Genomic DNA, 13,982 nt, shown 5'->3' with positions numbered 1-13,982 from the left:
TCTTTAGCTGGGTGTGGCCCTAGAACTAATGAGAGATGAGGGGAAAGTGTTAGGTGCAATTCTCCAGGACACACCAACCATTCCCCTTTTCCCTTTGTGCTCATGAGAATGCAGGTGTCATAGTGAGTTTCCCATGGCCATGCAAAAGGGATTATAGGTCCAAATGTACTTAGATGTAGACCCCAATGATGGAGAGACACGTACAGGGACAAGCTTCAGCAAATTGCAGGTATACCGACTTTTACATGAAAGAAATTTCTATTTTGTGTAAGCTCTTTCCTGCGACATATGGTGTGTCTCTATCACATTAATTCAAAATGACAAACGTCCTGAAGATAATGGAAAGCCATCTGTTATGAGATGTTTGAAGAATGAGAAAAACCACGTCCAGTTCTTTATCACAATACGTTACATTCTTAGCTGTCTATATGCAAGTAAGAATATTCATGTGATGCTTTGCATGTTCTTTAGGAACAAGATGCATGGAATTCTGAACTGGCTCATAGTTCTCTGATTTCTTTAGGGCAGCCTAGAATCTGCTTGTAAAGGAAGATCTAAGGAAATGGCCGAGTATCCCAGACTACTACTAGCCTAAATATTAGCACAACTTCCCTTCTGCCAGCACACCCACCTCTGCAGTTGTCTTGGGAAATTAGCTCTTTCCTACAAGGAGAGGAAGAGCAGAACACAGAGGATCAGAGAGAAGAGAAGGGGAAGAGGTTTTTCATCCCATATAAATGCAACATTTACAACTTTTCCTCATGATACTATGGTTACCACATGACTTTTTAATTTGTTTCTACAGAAACAGCAATTGTGGTAGTCAATAAATAGCATTTATCCAGGTGCCTTCATTAATAATAAGAAATTCCTGTTAAGAATACACATTAGGAGATAGTCTTTTTTCACCCTTTACTTCCCCCCCATGTGTTCACCAATATTCAAACTGGAGGCACAGGATTGAGAGTGCAGTGAAGAGAATGAAAAAATTTATGATCACTGTCCTTTTCCACTAAGGAGGACATCTAACCATAAGGGATGCTTATGTAGAATTTTGCTCACTATCCAGACCACAAGTTCCAAATAAAGTAGTAAATGGAAAATAAGGAGCAAATGCTTTAAGTGTTTTATCCTCATTTTAAGATTTTTGAAGGGCTTTCATTAAACAAGTATCATTCCTTCAAAGATAAGTCATCTTCTTCCTGGAACACTTCAGAATTTGTAATGGATTTTCCAGCTTTCTCTTTCTTCCTACTGTATTTAAATTTTAGGGTAAAATTCATTTTCACTATATTACTTAATTGTGGAGAATATACTGTCATATTGTGTCTGATCAATTCCCATGCCCTTAGCCTGGCCTTCAACACCATACATCAGCCCATCTCCATGTCACCATCTTGCCAACCTCGTTAGTCCTTCAGTATTTCTTACTTCAGCAGGCTCACATTCTCTGTGTGTATTATACTTTTCTTATTTTTACAGAGCTACACAATATAAACAATGCCAGTTGCTTTCACTCAACAGGGTTTTGCAGCTCAGTCATACCATTGCATGTCTCTTGAGCCCACCTTTGAATTGCCAGGTAGTATTCCACTATGTGATCATTCCACAATTTGTTTATTCATGCTCCTACCAGAGACATTTGGGTTTTCTCCAGAGTTAGGCTATTATTAGTATAACTACTATGAACATTCTAGAATGGTCTTCCATGGGTATATGTTTTCATTTCTCTTGGGTAAGTTCCCAACAATGGTATTGTTGATTTATTGTATAGGTATATGTTTAACTTTATAAGAAATTATCAGTTTTCTAAAACTTATTTTGTTCTCTCTTTAGTAATTACAAAAAATTATAGTTGATACATATCATTTCTAACATTTGGAATTGCTATTCTATTCTATTCTATTTATTTATTTATTTCATACCACACATTGAACTCAAGAGCACTCCATCATTGAGCCACATACCCAGCCCTATTTTGTATTTTATTTAAAGATAGGATTGTACTGAGTTGCTTAGTGTCTCACTGTTGCTGAAACTGGGATTGAACTTGCCATTCTCTTGCCTCCGCCTCCTCAGCTGCTGGGATTACAGGCATGTGCTACTGCTCCCAGCATATTTAAGTTTAATAAGTTATACAAAATGGTCTTCTTGTGGCTCTAATTCACATTTACTTCTGGCAAATGTGATTATCTGAAGCTTACTTCTTACCCAAGCAGAAGTTCAAAGGTCATAGCCATGAGGAACAAGATTTAGGTTCAGCATACCCCAAAGGTTCCAAACTAGAAGGAAAGGAAAAGGAACCTTGTTAGTACTAAAATCATGAAGTGAAAAGCTTCTGGATGACATCATGAGATAAAATGCATACCAAGTGTCAACAACACAGTCTTTCCCTTTCTGTGACCAGCACTGTTACATGCATGCATTCATGTACCTTCCACATGTTCACATAGGATACATGTTATATGGCAGGCTTTAAATCTTTCCTCACATAAATCTGCATTGACATAGTCTATAAAGAAGGATCTAAACATGAAAACTACTATAGTAAAAAATGATTAAATATAAAAATTAAAAGAAATATGCTCTACTAAATATTCTATGGCATACTCAAACTTGCAAAGGGAGACCTACAGGAGCTAAAATCTACTTCATTTATTAAGATAACATTGTCAGAATTATATGCAGTTCCCCTTCAAAAAATGTAAAGCCAGAGTCAATTAATAAACAAATTAACTACAATTAAGCTCATCAAACTGCATGTACAGAATATGTTGAGCATAGTGAGGTGATAACTATTTTCTTTAGAAGTTCATTATGATGTCTATACCTCATTATGTGCCTTACTAAATAAATTTTAAAATTAAATTTCATTTTCAAATTGTAAAATATTTGTCTTATGAAATTTTGATTTGTCTTAAAGACAAATCAAACATTCTACTCATCCATTTTTAAAAGTAGAAATGGGAAAGCCAGGCTCAGTGGCACATGCCTATAATCCCAGCAGGTTGGGAGGCTAAAACTGGAGGATCATGAGTTTAAAGCCAGCCTCAGCAAAGGTGAGGCAACTAGGCAACTCAGTGAGACCCTGTCTCTAAATAAAACACACAATAAGGCTGGGGATGTGGCTCAGTGTTTGAGTGCCCCTGAGTTCAATCCCCAGTACCAAAATAAATAAAAAAATAGGAGTGAGCAATATAATGGGTAATATGTCTCATTTTCATTATAGAAAACAAAACAAGGTGAACAAGTAATCACAAATGTGAAAAAGAAATAAGAAATGTAAATAAGAGTAGGTGGGTCCAGAAATGGATAAGACACCTGGGGTTGTGGCTTAGCAGCAGAGCACTTGTCTAAAGTGTGAGGTAGTTGGTTCAATTCTCAGCACCATGATTAAATGTATAAAATAAAGATAAAGCTCCATCAACATCTGAAAAATATTTTTAAAATGGATAAGACAGGGCTGGAGGTGTATGTATTCCACACAACGTCGGAGCTCTAAGCCCAGCACTGGAAAAAAAAAGATAAATACGTTCTCCTGTCCAGAGTTAGCTGGAGAAAAACACCGATGAATCAGACAGACCAAAATGATGGATGTGGTCACAGGCAAATCTGAGAACAGGAACAGAGGACACAGGGATTAGAAGCCAAAGAGCAGTTAAAAGCATCTTGGGAATTCAAGTTAATACAATAAAGGAATCAGGGCTATCAGAAGATTCACAGAATGCCATTGGCTTTTGAAACACTACTTATTCCACCCAATTTTCATTGTTTCTTGTACCTATTGCAGAAAATCACTGTTTGCTGTCTTTCATTTAGTGAGTTAACATATGGGAAATGCTCATATTTCATATTTCAGAGATTTATTTTGGAAACTCAGATGTATAGGTTAAATTTTTATATGCATAAGTCCTCTGACATCTAGAATTCTGACTACCTTATGTGCTTCTAAAAGATTAAGATTCAAACATTTCATAAAGCACTTTGTCATTCTGAAATTTAAGTAAATTAACAGTTTTTGATCTAGTTAAGTCCTAGTAGTGAGAAGACACAGTACAAATTCCTTAAATAATGGCAGAAGAAACATTCAGAGGTAAGTAAGTCAGCACTCATCACATTTTCCAACTGCTCTTTGCCAAGCTATTTCAAAGAGTAAGATCCATCAGTCTGCTTTAAAAGAAGTCTTGCTCCAAGTTAAAGTACCATCATCAACACAATCACATTTTATATAGTACTTGCCAGAGGCCTCAGAAATTTAATCAACAAATAGAGCTATTATTCCACGTGTCTGAAGTGTTGCAGAATTTTGTGTATAACTCACCCATATAGAGAAGACACATCCATTACAACATCAATCATGACACAGCAAAGTTCATAAGACTGCATATACACGGGCGGGGCGGGGGGGCTGTCTGTTGCAATGTACATATTGGTGACAACATCAAAGAGAAAAAATTTTCCAATACCTGAATTCTTGAAAAAAAATTGGGGAGTGTTCAGTATCTTTTAAGAATCAAAGTTAGCAAAAAAATCAAAGACCATAAATTATTAAATAATATATAAGGCCGTACAACACCATACCGAAACAAAAATAGTACTTGTTTCAGAAACACTTCTATTATCAAAGAATAAAAGTTGAATTATATCTCTACTTTATTTTACTGACATAATTGCACACGTTAAATGTTTTTCTTACTCCTCTTTGATTAAGTGAATCCTTTTCTAAGAGGTCACCAAAAAATTTAACAAAAAATTTATCCAAACTCAAGCTATACATAATTATAATCCATCTCTGATTTGAGTGATCATGATACCAGAAAGTTCTTATGTGGGCAATCAGTAAAACACAAAAGATTTACAGTTTGATGTCAATATCTAGCATTACACAAAAGCCCAAGAAGCCACTGAACACTGAATCCTTTCAAATTAATGTTTGGAAAATATAATAGATACATATTAAATTTACTGGGATGGAAGAAGTGATCCTTTTTTTCTTAAACTGAATCTTCAAAATAAGAACACAAAAATATGAAGCTAAGATTACATTTGGTGGCTGGGTGTGGAGGCATACACCTATAATCCCAATGGCTCAGGAGGCTAATGCAGGAAGAGCAAGAGTTCAAGCCAGCTCAGCAACTTATTGAGGTCCTAAGCAGCTCAGGTAGCTCCTCTCTCCAAATTAAATATGTAAAAAAGGGCTGCAGATGAGGCTCAGTGGTTAACTTTCTCATACCCACCCCAAAAAAAACAAAACAAAAAAAAACCAATACAAACAACAACAACAAAACAGATTACAGTGGGAGAAGAAAGAAGGATACTTTTTAGAGGAAGATAGTTTGAATTTATTTTTTAAAAATATTTTAGTTGTAAATGGACAAAATACCTTTATTTTATTCATTTATATGTGGTTCTCAGGATGGAACCCAGTGCCTCATATGTGTGAGGCAATATCTTTACCACTGCTCCACAACCTCAGCACTGAATTTTATTTTTAAGCATTAATTTCCTATAAATGATTTAAGAATTTAATCCAGGCAAACTATAAGTCGATGAGACTTTTTTGCATGGTTTCCCAGGGGAGTTACTAAAATCTCTTGGACCCTGAGGCCCAGAGAACATTATTGAGCTTATAGGGAAGTCACCATAACAGACTCAGGATAAGGTAATTATTACATTGTGTTGCTCCTCTGCTTCCCCTGTAATCTGTTACTATCATTAAGAGAACATTTTCTTGGTATTTTTAACTGCTCATTTGTACAAATATCACAAAAAATAAGATGGGCAAAGTTATTCCTTATATGCTTATAGAAAGCAAATTCAAAATCATTAATCTTAATTAGCAGGTGATCTTTAACAGTAGTTTCTTAATTAAATAATTATAAATAATCAATCCTTTCAACTATTTCATAGAAAAAGGGTGCAAACTTATAGGATAAATCCACCTAACACAAAGGATAGAGTTTCATAAAAGTAAAGTGTTTTAAAAACTAAGATACATTAGAATCAGTCCAGACTTGAAAGTGTACCACATTTATAAAAGACTCTTGCTACTAATAAAGATAGTATGGAAATTTAAGCTAGACTTTAACAACAAATATAACAAGAGATTATTTGCCTAAGGCAACTGGAGGTTGGGGGTGGGGCAAAAGCACCAATGGATACCTGTCATATGAATTCAATCACCAGGAAAATGTGAAAAGAAAGAAAAATAACTTCTCAACTTCACCAGGCTTACAGGATAGCTTGGAATTCAACAAAGAAGAGACCGGAATATTTCAGAACTAGGAATGGGCCTATCAGTAACAGAAAGCTATGGGGTTGTAATGACAGAGATGGGAATATATCTTCAGGGCTCTCATATCAAACACACATGTTGTTTTTTCAGGGAGGGATCTCATTTCAAATATACATATTTTTACCTAACATGGATTTTTTTTTTCTAGCCCAGCATCTGCAAGGTCATCACTGGCCCTCTGATGAATGTCCCTCTTTGTTTCTATTTTGTGAGAATCAGACAGACCATCAACTTTGGGAATAAAACTCTCAAAATTAATGTCTGGCTTAACTTTGTAGGCTTTATTTAAAAAAAAATTTATTTATTTTAGTTGTACACAGTACCTTTTTAAAATATTTATTTATTTTTATGCGGTGCTGAGGATTGAACCCAGGGCCTCACATGTGCTAGGTGAGCACTCTACCTCTGAGCCACAACCCCAGCCCCAACTTTGTAGACTTTAGAAACAGTAATGTGAAGTCTTGTTGAAGCCTCCTGTAGTTATCCTGTAAGTCAGAAAAAAATTATTTTATAAAAAGAATCTTACAAAACGCAAGGAATGAGTTAAGAAAGTGTCAAACTAACTCTTTCCCCAACCACAGAAAATATATTACACTAATTATTCAGAAATATCCAAATATTCAAATATACTAATAGTTAGTTCTTCTACTTCTTAAGATAAAAAATTAAAATCCCAAATTAATGCCTCAAATTTTAATCCTGCTAATATAAAGGAAAGGGGAAATGAACAATTCTTCACAATAGTTTTTTAAAGCAGTCCCATCTCTGCCATTTATTAGATGTGTGACTTTAAACAAGTTGCTTCAACTCTGTGATTTTAGTTTGTCCTCTATAAAACAGGAATTACAATATTAACTTCACAATGTTGTGAAGATTAAATTAGATCATGTAGGTGAAAGTTCCCAATGTATGGTCTATTACTCAGAATGCATTCCTAAATAATATATAAGCTATGAAAAGTAAGATTCTTAGGAATAGGGACATGTTCCATTCATCTGACTGCCTGGCACATAGTAGGCCCTTAATAAATGCTTGTTGGACTAAATTCAATTTGGACACTCAAGGAAACTAATCACTCTAGTATATATTGACTCAGTTCTTTCTCATAGTCCATCTTATATTATGGGCACTGACAGGATCTTTTTGATAAGTTGTAGTACTACTATAATAGCTAATAGTAATGTGTAGCAAAATTTGCTGGAAAGCCAATGCTAAGTGCTCATTAACTTGGGCTCAGGATGTAAACTAAACCTCCTAACCAACTGATTCTTTCAAATTGCAATGACATGCCTGTTCCAAAAGCATCTCTGCAATTGCATTGAATATTGTTATGGAATCTGCTGGCAGAGAAATGAGCTGCAAACAAATGACAATAAGATGAACAATTTTCCATTGTTTCTACATACTTTTGCCATCAGGGAAAAGAAGTAAACATAATTATTTCTAACTACCTGTGTATCAATAACATATATCAATGCTCTGTTCCCCTGAATATAATCTTGCAGCCAAAGGTTGGGTCAAAAAAGTCCATCGGCACAGGAAAATCCCAAATTTGGAAATTCACAAACTAGCTATTGGAAATGTCATCTTTATAAATCTTGTTGGTGCTCTCCAAATAGAATGGGTGACATCTTATAAAACACTACCTGCTAGGAGAAAAAAAAATGTTATGTCTCTTTAACTTCAAAATTGAAATTTAAAACTCCATCCTGGATTAACATTAGAAAACTTGATCTTTTGGCATAAATAAATAAATAAACAAACTAACTAACTAACTAAGGTAAAAACTGAATGTTTATAAATGCATTGGTACTATCTTTTTACTTATAGATAAGGAAAACACTAATCATAAAGTTAGTTTGACACTTTCTTAACTCATCTATTTTTAGTTATAGCTTTTTACTTATAGCTAATGAAAACACTAAATCTATTTTAAAGCTGAAACGTTTTATGCTATTTTCTCTGCAACATACTCAGTACTAGCATTAGCACTCGTACTCACATTCTTGTTGTTGTTTTTTGGGGGGTGTTTTTTGGTTTTGTTTGTTTGCTTTTATTGGGGATTTAAACTTGCCAAACTCTACTTTAATATCATGAAACTTTTGTACCAAAATTTCCAGAAGTTTTGTTCATTCAAAAATTACTCCAATGCCTACCCCAGGCTCTGAGGAATAATAAACATGAAATCTTCCCTCACTAAGTTTGCAGTCTTATGGAAAAAGTAAACAAGGAATGCAATTATACAGAAAATGTCCAAAACATGAGAGGGACTTGTGGGAGCTGACAGGTGAGATAGGCAACTCTCTTGAGAAAAGAATTGGTAAATGCAAATATTAAGAATCACAATATTCACAATCCATACAATCATAACATAAAATCAATTTGCCTCACTGTTACACTGTAGAAAATAAAAATGATTTCCAAGGTTTTGTAACAAATGGGAGGAGCTAAAATCAGTTTGCTCAAAACCTATCATAAGTACACCCATGTCTTTGTAGAGGTGAGAAGCAAAGTAAATAAAACAAATAATAAAGCAAATTCAAGAGGGTACTTTTTAAAAACATCACAACTATGAAATATCACACAGACTTTTTTTTTTGCATAGACTATTTCAACAGAGTGGAAAGGGGGAAATACTAAGTGTGCACAATAATAGTTTAGAAGTTTGTTTTGTGTGTAATGAGGATGAAAGAAGTCAACTTTGCCTTTATTTTCCCCTTTACCAAACAGTATACAGTCCTCCATTCGTTTCTGACAGATCCAAAGTGAAAACAAATGGACTAATGTGTATCTGCAAAACATTTTCAAAGTTTTCAAAGATGTTTCTAACTACACATTTACAAGGCGAATACCACCACTAACTACACTCACCAGGTCACTAGGATTTAAGTAGCTGGAGTGACAGTACCCAATTCCCAAAAGTGTTGGAGCCAAGACTCCTCTGGAGTAGTAAAATATTTAAATGCCTGGTGCCTTACTCAAAACTCTTTTGGACACTGCTCCCTGGGGCTTGGCTGGGAATCCCTGCAAACTCAGGTCACCTGAAGAGAGCCAGGGCGGAAGAAGGAATCCAACAAGTTCTCCAAGTGAGATCTGGAGAGTGTGTTTCTCCTCATCAATGCCCCAGGGCCTGTGTCCCCACGGGAGGTTTCGGTGTGTCTCCAGTTTTGCCAGAGTTTGGGGTCCCCGTGCATTTGGCTCCATGCCCACTTGTGAGAGTGTGAGAGAAAGTGCGCTGCAACCCAGGTGTAGGCCAGCATGACCATCACCCTCCTCTGGGTCTCCAGGTAGGGGCCACCTGGGACACTGGAGGGGAGCCAAGGGACGACAGAAGGACCCAACACCACCAACTCACCCTCTGAATGGACGACTTGCGGCTGTGCAGCATCCCCAAGAGCAGAATCCTCAGCTTTGAGCTGTTAGCGGCCCCCGGGGCGCCACCTCATCCTTCTCCTCTCCACCAGAGAAGAAGTCCTTTGGGAACCAAGCCACCCAGTCCAGTCGGGACTACATGTCAGGGGCGTCTCCTCCGCCCCATACTGCAGGGACACGGTGGCAGAAACCAGAACACCACCGCCCGCGCCCTGACAGGCCAGGACCGACCAGGCGGTGCCACCGCGCCCCACCTGCCCACTCGCCTGCGGCCACCGCCGCCGCCACTGACCCGCCTGCCGCTGCCGCCAATGCCTCCCACCCGACTGCCGCCGCAGTCACCTCCGACCCGCTTGCGGCCACTGGTGCTGCTTCTGACCCGCCTGCCTTGGCCGGCGCCTATCCACCTGTCGTCACCTAAGAAGCCCTGCCTTGCCGCCGCCCCGCCTGCTGCTGCCGCCGCCCCGCCTCCTCCTGCCGCAGCCCCGCCTCCTCCTGCCGCCGCCCCGCCTCCTCCTGCCGCCGCCCCGCCTCCTGCTGCCGACGCCCCGCCTCCTGCTGCCGCCGCCCCGCCTCCTCCTGCCGCCGCCCCGCCTCCTGCGGCAGACGCCCCGCCTCCTCCTGCAGACGCCCCGCCTCCTGACTTGACGCCTCGCTTCCTGCTGCCGCTGACGCCCAGCCTGCCACTGCTTCCGGTTCCGCCAGCTCCGATGCCGCCGGCCGGCCTCCCGCCACTGGAACTACCGCCCCACCCGCCGCCAGTGCTGCCTCCTCCGCCTCGCGTGCCGCGGCCGCCGCTCCACATGCTCCCGCCCCCGCCGCTGCCGCTTTGCCTGCTGCCGCCGCCGTCACCGCCGCTCCACCTGCGGCTGCTGCCTCCTCCCCGCCTTCAGCCGCCGCCGCCTCCAGCGCCCCGCATCCCGCCTCCGCCCCCGCTGCCACGGCCCCGCCTCCCGCGGCGTCAGCCCCGCTTCCCGCCACCTCCACTGCCGCCACCGCCTGTTGCCGCTGCCGTCGCCGCCGGCCGCCTGAGCCGCTTCTTAGGGGCTGTAGGGTAGGTGGCGCCTTGCACGTGCCCGGAATCGCCTGGCTCGCGGCAGTGGGGCTGGGCGAGGAGTCTGAGGAGTGCGGCCCTGCCTCCATTCCTGCCGAGCTGGTCCCTCTGCCCTGGGCCAACGCACCCGGTCCCGCCCTGTAGCAGGGTAGTGAGGGTCTCTCCTCACTGTCTCTACACTCTAAGGAGCTCCTGAGAGCACCCCGCAACGCGAGATGCTGTCTGGGATTTGGGGGAAGAACTGATTGCTCTGCTCCTCTAATTGTACTCTGGAACCAATGATTACTGGTGCCTCGATCCTGAGTGTCCAACAAGGGGCTTGAAACTGGAACCTGTCCTCAAAACTGCTTTAAGATTGAGAGATGTCGGACCTCGGAGAAAATTGCCTCCACAGATTAAAAAAGAATAGAAATAATTAGAAAGAAAAAATTCCAGAAACACCTCAAAATCAAAAATTCTAGAAACTCCCCAAAAGCAAAACTTGAAATGACTACATCCCACATAACACCCTAAATGCACACAAGTGAAGTACTGTGTAGGCACTCTATGGGATGCTTTATAAGTGGTCTGGAGATGATTTAAAGTATATGGGAGGTTGTAGGTAGGTCCTATACAAAGTCTATCCCATTTTATGTGAGTGTTGAGCTTCCACAGATTTTGGTATTGGGTTAGGAGGGTCATGGAACCAAACCTACACAGATACTGAGAGACAACTTATGTTGGTTCAAAGAAAATCTGATATTTAAGAAATGCAGAAAGTCAAAAGCAGAAGCCCTACTTCATTTTTGGTTCCTGTGAAGTAATCTTTTCCTAAATTTTCATCTAAGTATTGAAATATGTATGCGTACATGTGTTGGCTTTTCTACAAATATATTTATCATTTCTATCTCATCCTTCCTTTATCATGACAGTGACTGTGTGTGAATGTGAATGTGTATGTGTATGAGTCTCATTTCTTTCTTTCTGTTTTTGGTACTGGGGATTGAACTCCAGGGTGCTTAACCACTGAGCCACATCCCCAGCCTGTTTTAATATTTTATTTAGAGACAGGGTCTCACTGAGTTGCTTAGGGTCTCTCTAAGATTCTGAGGCTGGCTTTGAACTCTTTTTACTCCTGCCTCCACCTCCTGAGTTGCTGAGATTACACGTGGGTGCGTTTTTAATGGTAACATAGAATTTCCACGTATGCATGTGCCGTAATTTTGTGATTGATATCCTATAGGTGAATATTTGGGTTGTTTCCCAAATTTACTATTACATATAACAGTGCACACTATTTGCTGAGATACCATGTGGTTTAACTGGGTCAAATGGTGGTTGCATTCCAAGATTTTTGAGGAATCTCCATACTGCTTTCCAGAGTGGCTGCACCCATCCAAATTGATTTATTCTAAGCAAGTGTCTTCCCATGTCCTTTAAGTTTAGAGGCTTGGGGTTCTGTTTCCAAGGATGTCATGCCGCTGTTTAAAATTATTGTTGAAACTCCAAGTATGTGTAGCTTTTCATCCACCCTTCCCCCACACAAGTTAATGAATATCACAATATCTCACTGGCCCTTAGGATCTCCAGTGCCCGTAAGTGTTTGCAGCTGATGGCAGGGTTGAAGTTTTGTGGCAGAGATCAGACAGCATGGGCTCAGAATGTTTCTCTCCTCCTCATTTCTGATCCTTTTATCATTGGAGATGGAGCCCAGCATCCTTGCTTGAATCCTTAGGTAGTGTGACCCTAGAATATCAGTGGCATTATTTCTCCTCTCCATTAGGCTCCGATAGCAAAAACGCAAATTGGGAGCACACTTACAGCATCTGCAGTAAGTCTGAAGTTTGTGCGCATCTGTTGGGCTGCAGTGATGAGATGAATCCTCTTTGTTAATATGTGACTTGCAACTTGAAGCCTCCCCAGTCTCTGGATTATAAAGCAGGTTGCTCTGTGGGCAGCCTTTCAGCCAGAGAACATGTGGAACAGAGCAAGCAAGGGCTAATCCTGGGAATGCAAAGAGCACACTGGATTTTTTTTTTCCTTTCCCTTTTGGTGATGACTTTAGGGAATGGCTGCATCAAAACCTGGTTGATTCCATAAAGCCTTGGAAGTAAGGGCTGCTTGCAGTGAGAGCACACTGAAGTATGTCAGCAAAAGAGGAACAAGGAGCTGCTCTTGTAACACGCACTTTAGTACCTTGACCCCTCTCCTAAAAAATATGGTTCCCAGTCAGGCGTGGTTGTGCACACCTGTAATCCTAGTGGCTCTAAAGGCTGAGGCAGGAGGATTGCAAGTTCAAAGCCAGCTTCAGCAAAAGCAAGGTCCTAAGCAACTCAGTGAGACCCTGTTTCTAAATAAAATATGAAAAAGGGCTGGGGATGTGGGTCAGTGGTTAAGTGTCCCTGGGTTCAATCCCCTGTAAAGGGAAGATTTTTTATGTATGCTAATTATACAGAATAGTGGGTTTTGTTGTGGTATATTTGAAAGTGCATATACAATAACTGTAGCATAGACAAAGGGGTCAGAGGGAGAGATGAAGGGATGCAACGGGAGGGTACCCTGAATGAAACTTATCAATCAGACTATCATGAATCCTATAAAGAAAGAAACTTTCAAGCCTGCCACAGAACTAAGACTCCGTCTACCACCAACAGATGGAGCTAAGGGCGGGGGCTTATGTCATGTCCTTTTGGCTTGGAAACAAATATTTCATAACACCTTTTCAGAACCTAACACATAAATTGAGACTGAAATAGAAGACAGGAACTTATTATACTTGATCATGACCTGTTGGCATATTACTTAAGATCTATTGATTCCCTTCTTCTATAATTCCATAGTCATAAAGAAAATTAGAATCATTTTGTTAAAAGCTTGAATGCTAGGTAGTGGTTGCCCTGGAGAAAATGTACCAGTAGTCTGTGCCTCAAAGGAGTGGAGTGGAGTTACAGCTACAAACCTGTTTTCTCTAATATCCATTTCTAGTAAATTGTTTTCACACTATCTGAGCATCTTTTAATTAATCGGTAAAATGAATTTCTGAGCATAATTGTACTGTGGTTTGATAAGCCAAAAAATCCCCTCCTATTCACCCCTCAAAAATACTCTGTTTAGCATTTTTACAAGGATTCTCCCCTCTTTAAAGTTGAAGAATGATTGTTATTTTTATTTTATCAATCCACATACTTTAAACAAGTTTTTTTTTTTCTGTTTTGTTTTATACCTGAAATTGAACCCAATGGCATTTAACCACTGAGCTATATCCCCAGCCCTTTTTCTATT

General features: G+C 40.1%; 1 pseudogene; it reads right to left on the bottom strand.

Moving 5' to 3' along the window:
* Positions 1 to 6,419: 6,419 nt before the first annotated feature.
* LOC117794594 (ras-related GTP-binding protein C-like) lies at positions 6,420 to 10,472 on the bottom strand (annotated as a pseudogene).
* Between the last annotated feature and the right edge of the window lie 3,510 nt (positions 10,473 to 13,982).

This window comes from Marmota flaviventris, chromosome 14 (genome assembly GCF_047511675.1).
Source record: "Marmota flaviventris isolate mMarFla1 chromosome 14, mMarFla1.hap1, whole genome shotgun sequence".
Taxonomy (NCBI): Eukaryota; Metazoa; Chordata; class Mammalia; order Rodentia; family Sciuridae; genus Marmota; species Marmota flaviventris.
The sequence above is the reverse complement of the archived record's forward strand: the minus strand, read 5'-3'. Positions and strand labels throughout refer to the sequence as shown.